Genomic DNA, 14,100 nt, shown 5'->3' on the forward strand with positions numbered 1-14,100 from the left:
CGTTTTCATTCCCATTAAACATCAAAGATGGCGCTTCCATGAATACGGTCTATTGATACTTTTAAATCAGAGAATCTTGCATTGTTGTTATTTGATGTCAGTAGCCGCGTTTCCATTACCCTTCAAATTGCGCAAATTGAAATTGCGACTTGAAAATACGCCCAATGGAAACGGCAAAATTGCAAAAACTCCCATATATCGCTAAAACGTTTTTACGCTCACATGAGGTGGTTTTTTAGGCAAATTCAAAAAAGGAATATTTCGCAAAACTGCAATGAGAGAATAGCCGCGTTTCCATTGCCCTTCGAATTGCGCAAATTGAAATTGCGAATTGAAAATACGCTTAATGGAAAACGCAATTTTCGCAAAAACTCCCATTTATCGGAAAAAAGTTTTTACGCTCGCATGAGGTGGTTTTTCAGGCAATTCGAAAAATAAATATTTCCCAAAAGTGCAATGGAAACAGTTTTTGCGCATTTACAGGTCACCTGACATAGATGACGCGGTGTGTTTGGACAGAATACGAGACAGAGTTCTTAAGAATTCATATAAGACCAAATAATTACAGCAATAATGGATTCTAAACCTCAAATAAATGCCACAACCAAGACCTCGAAGCAGATATGAGAGAGAAACACCCAGAAACACCTCATATGTGCCACTCTCAAGTATAAGGGTCGTTCCTAATGAACTGTTTCAGTTTTTGCGCATCTGCAGGTCACCTGACGTAGATGGTGGGGTATGTTTGGACAGAAGACGATTTTTGGAATGACTAATCACGAGAGGAAAAAAAATACGTTTCTGTCACAGGACATCGGTAAATGGAAACGCCGTCATTGCGCAATAGTCTTTTATCGACATTTAGAAAATATCGCATTGTTGCAAATTAGAATTGTGTGTTCTAATAAAATTGTGCTAGTGTGTTCGTGGTTGTGTTTCCTCTGAGTCATTCTCCTGGCTAATATTTTGATTCTTGGATTAAAGATTTATTTTGAGTATCTCCTTTATTAAAGCCGCTTCATTAAAGCCACTGACCGTGACACTGACCTGACGTCAGTTGCACACAAAAAAAAGGATAATAAATGCTAGCTCTAAAATATACTAGTATATTACAATACAAGTAAAATAACATTCAATTAAAATATATATATATATATATACATACAATGTAGTAACAATATAAACAAAATGCAGCAAAAATGTTAACATTACTAAGAAAAAGACCTTTTGACTTAAGACCCCCCCCTTTTTTTTTCACAGAAAAACTAAATACAATTTCTTTCCCTTTTTAATTACTCTCTGTTTCTTAATTAATCAGGGATGAGAGAGAGGCCAAGAACAGCAAGACGTCACCTTGGAATTATAAGGTAATCTGCATTCTGAGCGGTTTTCAGATATTGAGAAAACCAACGTTTTTGCATTCCGCTCGATTTGTAGATAGAACCTTCTACAAATCCCAAAATGTACACATCACATACTGAGAATAAGTTGTCACAGAATAAGAATATGTGAAAACTCAATTTGAAAAACTCAGTTTTGACAAAAATGTCAGATATAACCAAAGGGTGACAAAGGGTCAAATGCAGAGGAAGGGTTACATTTAGGGTTACTTATAGGAAAATATTATTTTAAGCATTGTAAATATTCTTTTTCTATTTGAATAAACTGCAACAGGTGGGTGCAACATAACTAGGTGGGGAAGGATTTTTCCAGTTCATTAGTATAAGCCTTTTAGCAATTATTAAGTAAAAGCGACCTTTGCGGGATTAAGACCAAAAAGCGCCACTAAGGGGCACAATTCAACATCTAAAATAAAAATGAAACTGACTTGAAGATTGATGTCCAGAAAGAGGTCAATGCTTGGCAAAGCCAAAAAGATTGATAAAGAGTAGCCGGAGCTTGTCGACATCTGGTTCCTTTTAAACAGTTTAGCTTTTACTTCTACTGTGTGATTCCAGTGTGTGGAATTTCCACCATGTAAACAATACTTTGCAGATTGTTACGTCACATCCCTTTCTGTTATCCTTCACCAGCCAATGTCACACCCACGATACACCCACATTCTGTTCACTGACCGTCTGAGGCACACAAAACTCACACCGAGCACTTTCTCCATCTAGTATCCTCTAATATCATCAGTAAGGAAACCTAGGTTTTTTTTTATCAGTTTACTTGGAAACAAAGTCGTGTTTACAATGTTGATGCAGCAAGCACTTCTGCTGATGAAATAATTACAGGATTTGCCAGGTTTGTCAGGTTAGTGGAACCAAATATTAGAAGGAAATTGAAAGTTTTGTTTAAAAACACTGAGTTACACCATGTCCAGGTGCGATGCGACGACACGCAATAAAAAAATGTGAGGTATCTTAGGGCAATATTTTCTTATCTAATTAAATGTAGCCTAAAACGATTGTTTATGTCAAATTATTACATTTAATCAATAAACTTATTTAGAATAATAAGACACTATAGGGCACAAATCTTTGCAATGCAGAGGAAACACAGAAGCTGCAACTGTTTAATGCAGCTCATCAATGCATTTAACCTGTGCATCAATGCATAAGTCACTGTTAATGAGCGAATCATTGAGTCATTAATTCAACCAATTAATTCAAATGGACTGATTCATTCAGTAACAAAACACTGTGTTGCAAAACAGTGACTGTGGTTTTGTTTGGAACTATTTTGTTGGCGAAATACAGGAAAGCAGGCAATATTGTGTCTAAAATGTAAGTCACTTAATGGTGTATAAAATGGGCGCCGACATTACTTAAAAAAAGTAATTAGTTATAGTTACTAGTTACTTCTCACAAATAGTAACTGAGTTACATCATAAACTAATTACCAGGGAAAATAACTATTGCGTTACTTTTTAATTTTTTTTAAAATATGTCAAATAACTTGGATGCCCCCAATATTAAATATGTTAAATTAATGAAATGGACACTAAATACAATTATTTATTATTATAAAACATTTACACTTATCTACACTATTTTAATGTTGCTGTGGGACAATGAGAGAGACACCTATTAAATTCAATATATCATTGTAAATATTATCATTACTATAGTGGAACAATAAAACACAATAGATAGAACTTTTAATATTTATTGCACAGACCACAACTGGCCAACAAATAAGTCTAAAAATAAATTATGCTTCTTAAGAAATGTACCATAAATGAATAAATAATAATACAAAATATACATGCACTCTTTGTGTGTGCAAATTAAAATTATAAAATTGTCACACAACTTCACAACTAGTTAGTAAGTATCACTAGTGATGTAGTACTCGAGTCCGGTCTCGAGACCGATTTCTGCTTTCTCGGACTCGACTCGGACTTGTTCCTTCAAAGACTCGGTCTTGACTCGGACTCGGCATAGGCGGTCTCGTCCCCATCACTAGTCCACTAGAATACATACCATTAGAAAATTTTAATTTGCTCTGCATGTCCTAACTATGATTAAAAAAGTCAGGGTGGGCTTAACATGTTGATGACAGAGCAGCACTGTTGAAGCAGTTTAGAAAAATAGGCAGAAGATGATGCATGTGGTAGGGATTTTTTTAATGATAGTAAAAGCATAGTCCATATTAAGACGTTAAGACTGCTCCTCTAAACAATTCCCAATCTAGCTTAGTCTGTAGGCCTAACTGTTGATTATTAACTGGGGTGATATTAAATCATGAATATGAAAACTGACATGTTTTTATGGTCTTGGTCTCGACTCCTAAAGACTCGGTGTCGACTCGGACTTGCTTTCTCAAAGACTCGATCTTGACTCGGACTCGACTGAATTTGAAAACCAACGGACTCGGTCTCGACTCGGACTCGACCCTTCAAAGACTCGGTCTTGACTCGGACTCGTCATAGCCGGTCTCGTCCCCATCACTAAGTATCACACAAGTATTTTCTTCCTCACAAAAGTACACAGTTTAACAAGAAGAGCTCTCAATACACCGCGTTCAAAATTGTTATGCAAATTGCAATTAAGTGTCATAAACATAAAATATTTAGTTTTTCAATCAAACTCATGGATGGTATTGTGTCTCTGGCCTCTTTGGATCACTGAAATCAATCTCAGACACCTGGATAATTAGTTTGCCAGGTGAGCCCATTTAAAGGAAAACTACTTAAGAAGGATGTTCCTCATTATTAAGCAGGCCACAGGTTTCAAGCAATATGAAAAAAAAAGAAGAAGCTTTTCTCTCTGCTGTGGAAAAGCGTGAAATAGTGCAATTCCTTGGACAAGGTATGAAAACATTAGATACTTCACGAAAACTTAAGCGTGATCTGCGTACTGTGAAGAGATTTGTGGCTGATTCAGAGCACAGACAGGTTTGTGCAGATAAAGGCATAATGAGGAAGGTTACTGCCAGACAAATTCATCGGATCAAGAGAGCAGCTGCTAAAATGCCATTACGAAGCAGCAAACAGATATTTGAAGCTGCTGGTGCCTCTGGAGTCCTGCGAACCTCAAGGTGTGGGATCATCCAGAGGCTTGCAGTTGTGCATAAACCTACTATTCGGCCACAGAATGTGGGCCCAGAAATTTTCAAACCGTCTTGTTTACTGATGAGTGCCGTGCAACCCTGGATGGTCCAGATGGATGGAGTAGTGGATGGTTGGTGGATGGCCACCATGTCCCAATAAGGCTGTGACGTCAGCAAGGAGGCGGAGTCATGTTTTGGGCTGGAATCATGGGCAGAGAGCTGGTAGGTCCCTTTAGGGTCCCTGAAGGTGTGAAAATGACCTCGGCAAAGTATACATACAACCGGCACATCCGGGAACTTAACTGTCAATTTCGTAACCGCCCCTTTTTAGGGGAAAACAAACCAGACTTCCCATAGACTTCAATACAAAATAGCGGCACAAAACAACGTTCGTACACAGCCGGCAGACGTGTATAACTTCAGAAATCACTTATATGAAATATGTAGAGTAATTATATGTCCACTCTGCCTTCCATAGTGTGTGAACGATACATTTATAAACTTAATTTGGGCAACTTAAAAACATGTCCCTTTCATTCTACCAGCGTCAAATTGGTCTAACAACCCCCACCCAGTGGCCAGAAGTGTCTTACCCGGACATTTACTCGTACCTCAACGAGTCACCAGCTAGCCAGTGAATGATTTTACTTCGGTTTTAAGAAGTAAACATCTTTAAATGTATATGTTATGTCTTTATATTTAGAGTAGCTATTTAGAGTAGCTACTGAGGGCACTTTTCGGTCCAGCCATACAACTAGCCTGATTTATCTTTCGATAGCATCATCCGTAATTCATGATATTTCCAGCAACAGCAACATATGGATGATGATGGCAGGCAGAGATGGGCATAAATACATGGAAATGTAAGGAACACAAAGGAATAAATTTAAATTTGGGGTTTTTACAAATATTATTGGTGCACCCAACCACACAACAACTCTTTGGCATGTTTGTAAGGGTTAGTACACGTCCTCAATCCGATACTATGTATGGCGGTCTCCGGTTTGTTTTCCCATAAAAGTGGGCGTGAACCTTTTCAGAGACGTTCTATGACGCTACGCCGGTTGTGCGTATATAGAGTTTCTGACTGACCACTTTCTTCCATGGTCTTTCTTTCCAATCATCTTCATGCATGACAATGCACCATCTCATGCTGCAAAGAATACCTCTGTGTCATTGGCTGCTATGGGCATAAAAGGAGAGACACTCATGATGTGGCCCCCATCCTCCCCTGACCTCAACCCTATTGAGAGCATCCTCAAGCAAAAGATCTATGAGGGTGGGAGGCAGTTCGCATCAACACAGCAGCTCTGGGAGGCTATTTTGACATCCTGCAAAGAAATTCAAGCAGAAACTCTCCATAAACTCACAAGTTCAATGTATGCAAGAATTGTGACGGTGATATCAAAGAAGGGCTCCTATGTTAACATGTAACTTGCCCTGTTAAGATGTGTTTGATTGAAATTAAATATGACCTCCTAATGCTGCAAATTCAACAAATGACCATTTTCAGTTCTTTACAACCTATAAAATGTTTTCAAACTCTGTGCATAATAATTTGGAACAGTGCATTTAGATCTTTTTCTTTTTTTTTTCTTCTTTTTTTAAAATACTGTTTTCGTTGGGTGGTTTGTTCAATGAAATTCCACTCATACCCTAACGGTTGGTGACTTGAAAATTATACTGACTGTCATTTGCATCGACTATTTAGGAAAATCAGTGTAAAATATAATTTGTAACACGGTGTAATGTCAGATTGCACATCGTTAAAACAACAATTGCAATACTATCGTAGATGATATATCTCCCACACCTCTAGTATGAGCTATTTAATATAATCTCAGGCCTAAGCAGCAAGAAAAACAAAATGGGCTTGGCGATAAACAATATCATATCGAGCGATAAAATTTATGTCGATAACGATGATAAGTTCTGGACATTTGTCCTCGATATGGATTAATCTTAACAGCCTGTCACACAGCAGAAATAAACGCGACAACGGCCATGTCGCTAATAAGTGATTTCTGCGTGTTTCTGTGAGTGAATGGTGCGGTTTCATCTGATACACAAAATCATACACGTGACGCTCACAGTGTTTTCAGCGCCTGGCGTCTAAAGATATGAGGACATAAACACATTAACTTCATCTCCAGAGCTGCTTTGAGAGTCACTTCACAAGCTTTTCACCGTTTCATTTGAGGAAAAACTACCATCAAATACACTGAAACTGAAAGATCTTCACGACACTCCATCAAAATAAAAGTTCGGTTTAACTTGAAGACATTATGACAGAAATAGATCACTACTGTATACTAAAATGTCATTCTTAAAGTAATGATGATAGTATTATTAATTTTTAAAGAATATCATATAACCAAGATATTTTTTATCCATGTTTTAATTTCTACAGTTCTGTTGTGCAGCATCTTAAATTTTCATTTGATTTCATTTTAAAAGCTTGATTAGATTGTTAAAGTTTTATTAATTCCTTTCATTAGACACCATTTTTTATGAGAAATGTGTATTAAATCATAAAAATTGGAATCCAGATTTTTTTTAATTTTTTTTTATTAAAAACAGAATTTAGGGGAAATTAAAATGGATTTCATGGGGCCCTAAATTGAAAGGTAGTTACTCTGTGGAGTTTAATGGTGAACAAACAAGTTGGGTTTATTTTAATTCTCAAGGTCTAATAAATATGTGGAAAGCATTTCCTTTCCCATTAATGGTAAATGAATATCATGATAAATATTGATTGTTGATTTTCTTACCCGACTGGTCCAGTTCGCTGGTTTCTGTTGAGCCCAAAGCCTGCAAGATGATCCGGGCCTGCTTCCTGTCCATCAATGGGAGTCTGTCCTGCTCGTGTGGGGCTTCATTATATCGCTACTACCTATATAAAGAAACACAATGAAGTTTGAATGATATGAGGTTTGAACGACATGAGGGTGAGTAAATAATGTCAGAGTTCTTCTGGCTGAACAATGTCTTTAAATTGTAAACTTGCAAGGATTCACCATAAATAATTTCTGTTATACCCACATATCTGAAAGAGATCAAGGGCTAATGATTTCTCTCTTATGAACTAATTGTTTGAAACTGAAAGCTGCAAGGCAAGAAGAGTAAGTAAAGAACCAGAGCTTCCATCACCACGGCAACTGCATGCAACAATCTACTATATTAGGCTCAATTTAACACCCATACTACAGTTGTTAACCTCTGGAAACTTTGTATGTATATATATAGCGCTCAACATATTTGTTTATGGTAATTACATCAAGCCATCACGATTTTTCACTGCAGGCAAAAGGAACTGGGTGATATAAATCAACTTCTAGCTGTGACTGAAACAAAGATAAGTGGAGTAACAATATTGTATGGTGCAGAATTTCTAACTGCACACAAGTACAGAAATAATAATAATAATAGTCCAGGGTGGAGTCGAAGGCAGGAGAAGCCATGGTGTAGCCGACTTGATAGTATACATCCTGGAGACGACCGACGGAGAAGAAGCCACTAATTTAAGTATGAAGTAGTGTTCATTTTGGCAGCTATTTTTGCATTTAGTCTTAGTCCTGTGTCAAATGTACTTTTAAGTTTTTATCATATTTAGTCAACCTTGCCCTGTTTTCATTCAGTCAAATTTTAGTCGACTAAAACCCTGGGCATTTTAGTCTAGTTTTAGTCAATGAAATCTTAGTCATATTTTCGTCATGCTGCATAATGGTTACATTTATAATAGGCTAACGATTATTTTGCTTAAAATTAAAATCACAACAATTATTTATAATTTTTTACAACAATTATGTCATTTGAGAAATTTATATTTGCATTTTATCAGAATTATTGCACTTTTAAGTACAAATCTAGAGAATGTCTCGTATAGTCTCATAATGTCTCATTACGCATGTGTATTTTACCTAATCTAGTTTCCTGATTTTTTTCATAAGCTATTTGTTATAAATTAACCCATTCTCTACAAGACATTCTCATAATTCCAAATTACATTAATGTGTTTTTATTAAAACAACAGAAAAAAAAGACAATTTATTGTCACATAGAGCTGCATATGTGCATTTATTAATATAGTCGAGATTCATGTTTGAAATTCGCAGTTTTAGTCACAGAAACCAGCGCAAGCGGCTCGTGAAGGAACACAGACTGGCTGAATGACACTTTCATTTAAGCAAATAATATAATCCATCTCAAATGGAGATCGCTAAAACTCCAGCTAACATGTTTGTCTGTGTTTTTGATGTTTTCAGATCATTTGCGCACCGCGCTTCTTCAGCAGTGTAGAGAGAGTGTGACGCATGCTACCCGATTGCAAATATTAAGTAAAACATTCGGGTAGAAAACGTGTCCTTTTAACAGAAAAGCTCTGATTGGGGATTTGAAATCTGGCAACCGCAAGCATGAAACCTCGTAGCGGCTTGTTAAACAGGTTTTAGTAATGCTTTTATTTTTTAACTACATTTTAGCCGCGTCTTTTTTCGTCAACGATATTGCATGTTGATATAGTCACAGTTATCGTTTAATGACGTTGGTGTCGTCTTGTTATCGTCTCGTCTTAGTCATGGAAGAAAAGGTTGTCAACAAATATTTTTCGCCATGATTTCGTTAACGAAATTAACACTACACTGAAGACGACCCTGGTGGAACTGATGAGCCGACGCGACGCTGATGGTCCTGGAGACTGAGATGGAGCTGCGGGGACTAGCGTCTCGAGGTGGAGCCGGAAAACCAGTGGACAGAGGCGGAGCCGGGGGACCAGACGGAGCCGAAGGTGCAGGCAGGTCGATGACTGACCTAGGCGGAGCCAGAGGGACGAGGGAGCCCAGAGAAGCCGTATGGCCGTTGGTTTTCCGTGGAGCCGAGGGAGGGAGGAGCCAAGGCGGAGCCGAAGTGTCAACAGGCCGAGTTGGAGCGAAGGAAAAAGAGGCTAGAGGTGGAACCAGGGGATCCTTTGTGCTGGGTGGAGCTGATGGCTGGAAGACACTGGGCAGGTCCTCAATGCCGATGGGAGCTGCAGAGGGGCTGAAGGACAGCAGAGGAGGCGGGCTGAGGAACTGGCAGATTAAGGAGGAGGGAGAGGGAGGCTGGGCGGGTATTCTGGAGGGTGGGGGGAAACAGGAAACAAAGGAGCTACAGGGGCAAGGGGTATAACCTCTTTAAAAAAGTCAATAAGATCTGCCTCAAAAATGCCCTTTAGTTCCTCATAATAGGCTCCAGAAGCCAGGCTCAACTCACTCACTGCGGCAGGGGTGTGGGCAGGGCTTCCCTCCAAGCCTCTCTGGACGATCCGCGGTGTTGCCGGCTCACACACCTGGTCAGATGTTTTTTTGTGGATTGGGCTGCGGGGAGGTGACTCCCTCCAACCTCTTCCTCAGTTTGAGCTCGTCGATCGAGGTGAGGCTGCGATCCATAGTCTGCGGTGGGCACATACAACATCCCCGTCACGTAGTTTGCCAGTGGTGGATGGCTGGTCTCTGGCAGTGATGGAGTGCATGGGGCTGGTGACGGAGTCATCTTCTGCAGAGCCGATGGTGAAAGGTGAGTTGTTGTTCACCAGCACAAACTCCACGAAAGCAGCATAATCCCCTTTAAGACTGTCCGTTGGAAGGCGTGCCTTCGATCACTCGCTCAGGCTGGCATGGTAAAAAACACAGAGCAAGCGATCAGGGAAGTGCGTAAGGCACACCAGATGGATGAAGTCCTGAGTGTGTTCTTCCAGCGGACGGACTTCCTGCTCCAAGAAGAGGAGCTGGACTGTGGGAAGGTCCATGGGAAAACAAAAATCCAACGGAAAGGAAAAAACACCACAATGATACTGTTTCGGTCGGTTCTTCTGTAACGGTACATGTAATAAAGCTCACAAAGATGAAGATAAAGATAAAGATAAACAATAAGAAACAGACTTAAATGACAAGTATACTGGAGACAGGAAAGCATAAACGAGAACCGACAAACAGTGAGGGAGAACTGAGGACTTATAAGCATGGACCAAACAAAGGGAACTAATGAGATAACTAGACACCAGGTGTAAATGATGACAAATCAAGACAACTCAGAAAAACGAGGTCACAGAGAGCAGAACAGATTAGACGTGACAAAAACTCTCCTTGTGTTGTTGCAGATTAAATATTGATTATTATTAAGGTTGGGTATCGTTTGAATTTTAACGATTTCAATTGTTATCGATTCCTAATTTCGATTCCAATAAGGTAAAAAACAAACAAACGTATATATCATTCAAGCATTATTAAAGACAAGTAAACACTTAGAAAAGAACAAATAAACAAATTAGCAATCGCACAAATAAATACAAATGAACAAAGATACGATTGAAATAAAGTGTTTTAAGATTTTCAAGTATTCAGGTACAGAAACTAATAAAGTGTAAAATAACACTTTACTTTATAAATAACACATATATAACTAATATAGTTACAGAAGTTATTCAGTCAAGAACAGCGAGCGAATTTTCTCTTTGTCTTTTATTGTTTGATTAATGTTATTATAGGGACAGCAGCAGGAATATTAGGCTGCTGTCACTTTAAGAGATGCACGGATCCAATATACTGTTACACATGCATTTTCTTTCTCAACTGTTTTCATTCACTTTAGACATAACCGACTGTGTTTATGAGAATATTTTGACATTTTTGTGTGTATTTATCCGTCCAAGTGCAAAAAAGACGAGGAAGAGAACTCAGCTCAGTATCGCGTTCTATACAGTATGAGAGCGCACGATTTTCGATTCCCAACCCTAATGTATTAATCACTCAGACCCCTTTATCTAAACCTCTCCACCTAACCGTCTGTCTCGCATATCTGGCATGCCTAGTTTTTTAGCACTTTTTATTTGTGTTTGTAGTTCTGAACCGAATCCTCCTCCAAAGCACAATGGGTTAATATTAGTCGTTAGAGTGTGAACGGATCTGCACTTCGAATTTCCACCAGAAATGGTAGACCATCAGGGTACCTCTGGGATACTCATATCAGAATACTATGATTTGTGAGTCGGACACAGTAATTCTAATTCCGACGGATAGCATGCAAATTGGAATGCAGCAAGAGACTTCTCCGATTGATCAATCTCTCCTCAGAATTATGGGTAATGTACTTTAAGAAGTAGAATTCACACTAATATGTAACTTCTATGATAGCATATCCTCACTGAACAGCATCAGAGTTCATGGTAGGTTTACACATTAAAGCCTTAACTGCCTTTGATTTCGGCCCTAATGTTGATGCCTTCCTTCTGGAAGACCCTTCATGTCAGGAGCGAGCCTTGATGCCTTAAAATACTGCTTAGTTAGGAGCTCTTACCTTGTGGAACAGAGCTAATTTGTCTTTAAAGAAAGACAGTCAAATCTCTCTCTCTCTCTCTCTCTCAAAAAAAAAAAAAAAAAAGAAAGCGAGCCTGCATTAACGTTTGGACTGTGGTTAGTTGGCACCAGAAACTGCCTGAAGCATTTGAGAGGGAAAGAAACAGTTGAGCTATTATTCTCCTGTTGAATTAAATGTCAGCTTACGGATGTTGATTGTACTGAATATCTCCGGCTTATGCGTTTAAGAGTAAACCTCTCTCCGGTGATGTGTTGAATGCATCTTTGTCCCAGTGCAGGGTACTGTAGTGGATGGCCTAACATTGTACAGGTCCCTTTCCTTACAGCTGTTATCATTTGACATGAATGAAAACGAGACTGTGAGGGATAGATGTAGTTTTGTTCAGTGAGTTGCAATATTGCATGTATACATAATTCATTGTGCAGAAATCGTGCTGCTGATTGATTTGTGAGATAAAGACATTGACGAAAAGAAGCCCACAGAGGCTATGAACTTTTATTGATTCTGTCTTGTTTTGACCTTGATTCTCTTTTTGGGTTTTTCGAAGTCAAGCAGCTGTTCCAGATAAATTCAGTATATATTTCATTTTAATATAATATAATAATTTACATATAGTACTGTCTACACTGGACACATCAAAGTCAACAATATAAACTGGAACATTAGTCTTTCTGAACGGGTGCATGATGATGCTGTATAGTCCTGAAGAGTCCACTGTAGCCCGTAGCATCACAATGACCTGTTCACTTTGACCTGTTCATGACGTTTAATCTTTCAATCTAAACGCAGTCAATTTTGCCTGGAGATCACAAAGTCATAAAGCTGTTGGTTATGGTTATGTTCATATACATAAACTCCAACCATTAGCCTTTTTTCTCATTAAGATTCCACATGCACAATGACAACTCTCACTGTAAGCCAACAATTATTGTCAATTTTTCTTTCTCCAAAATGTTTTTTAGTTCAAGTCTTCTGATCTCTAACATTTCCTGAGCTTCAAAGCAAGAAAATATCAATAAATCATTGCACAGTACACAGCAACTAATACTCATATAACTATATAACTCACAACTAGATGTATTCAGTGTTTCTGGACTCCAGTGCTGGGGAATGTGTTAGATGTCTCATCTATCTATAAATTACAGGAATGTCCGTCTGTCTGTCTGTCTGTCTGTGTGTGTGTGTGTTATTCGCATATCTCTTGAACCGTTAGTCCGATGGATTTCAAACTCGACAGGTGTCTTGCTTACTTGTGCAGTGCCAAGTTTGACGTTGTTTGGATGAGAAATGCAAAAGATATCGTTAAAAATAACAGTAAAAGAAGCCCCAAGAAGGTTGTGGTTTAAAAATAAACATTCTGACAAACACTCTGTCAGCTACACTGTTTACTTCTGAATATTATAGTTTGGTTTTTGATTAATTTGAGTAAAAATGTGTTTTCTTTACCAAGAAACCAACAATTACTAAAAACACACACAAAAACTGATTTTGCACGGGCACTTTGCACTGCTCCCTGAATCGACGCGCTTATTCATTTGTGGATGTTAACTGAATCTGTAAGTCAGCTATGCTGTTTACTTCTGAATATTATATATTTTATTCTGGTGCGCTTAACGTTATCGCTACTGTGTAATAGTAGCCTATGCTATTCACCAACTAAACATATCCTATTCAATGCGTTCGCAGTCTCTTTCACGGGCATCATTTGTAGTAGCCTATTCACAAACTGTTTGCTCACACACAAAAACTGATTTTGCACGGGCATTTTGCACTAGTTAATTAAAACACCTGATTCAAATCATCAGCTTGTTTTGTGTGTTGAACCCTGGTTCTGGAGATCTACACCTGTAACAGAACTAGATTATCTACATACGCTCAACCTCTCTAGAGTAGGGATGTGTCCTATACCACTACTAGTCCACTAGACACGATAAACCGGTAGAAATGTTCGATTATCGTCTCTATCGCGGTGAGACTTGTGTGATGCTGCATCTGCAGTGCTGCATCGTCATTTAAGTTTATCCTTTGCATCTTTTTTAAGAATTGGCAGTTTAAAACTTTTAATTTTGAATTTTGATTTTAGCCGTTCAAGCAATAAGACAAACGAGAACCCAATTCAGCTCTCGCACGCTAATCTGACAGAAGCCTAGCGCATAGTGTGACTACTCAAAGTTTATTGTGCTTAAACGCTCAAATACACAAAGTTATGTCAAAATGCCCATATTGGCTAGTATCCACACAAATACAGTC

At 38.5% G+C, this 14,100-nt stretch overlaps 1 protein-coding gene across 1 annotated transcript in view; it reads right to left on the reverse strand.

The window, feature by feature from the left end:
* nexmifb (neurite extension and migration factor b) overlaps positions 1-14,100 on the reverse strand; it is a 72,187-nt gene that overhangs the window by 15,302 nt on the left and 42,785 nt on the right. The window contains exon 2 of the mRNA XM_084134145.1: positions 7,269-7,390. The gene's annotated coding sequence lies outside the window, so the exon portion shown is untranslated. The remainder of the gene's footprint in view (positions 1-7,268; positions 7,391-14,100) is intronic.

The sequence above is a fragment of the Abramis brama genome (genome assembly GCF_963993115.1).
Source record: "Abramis brama genome assembly, chromosome: 13".
NCBI classification, from domain to species: Eukaryota; Metazoa; Chordata; class Actinopteri; order Cypriniformes; family Leuciscidae; genus Abramis; species Abramis brama.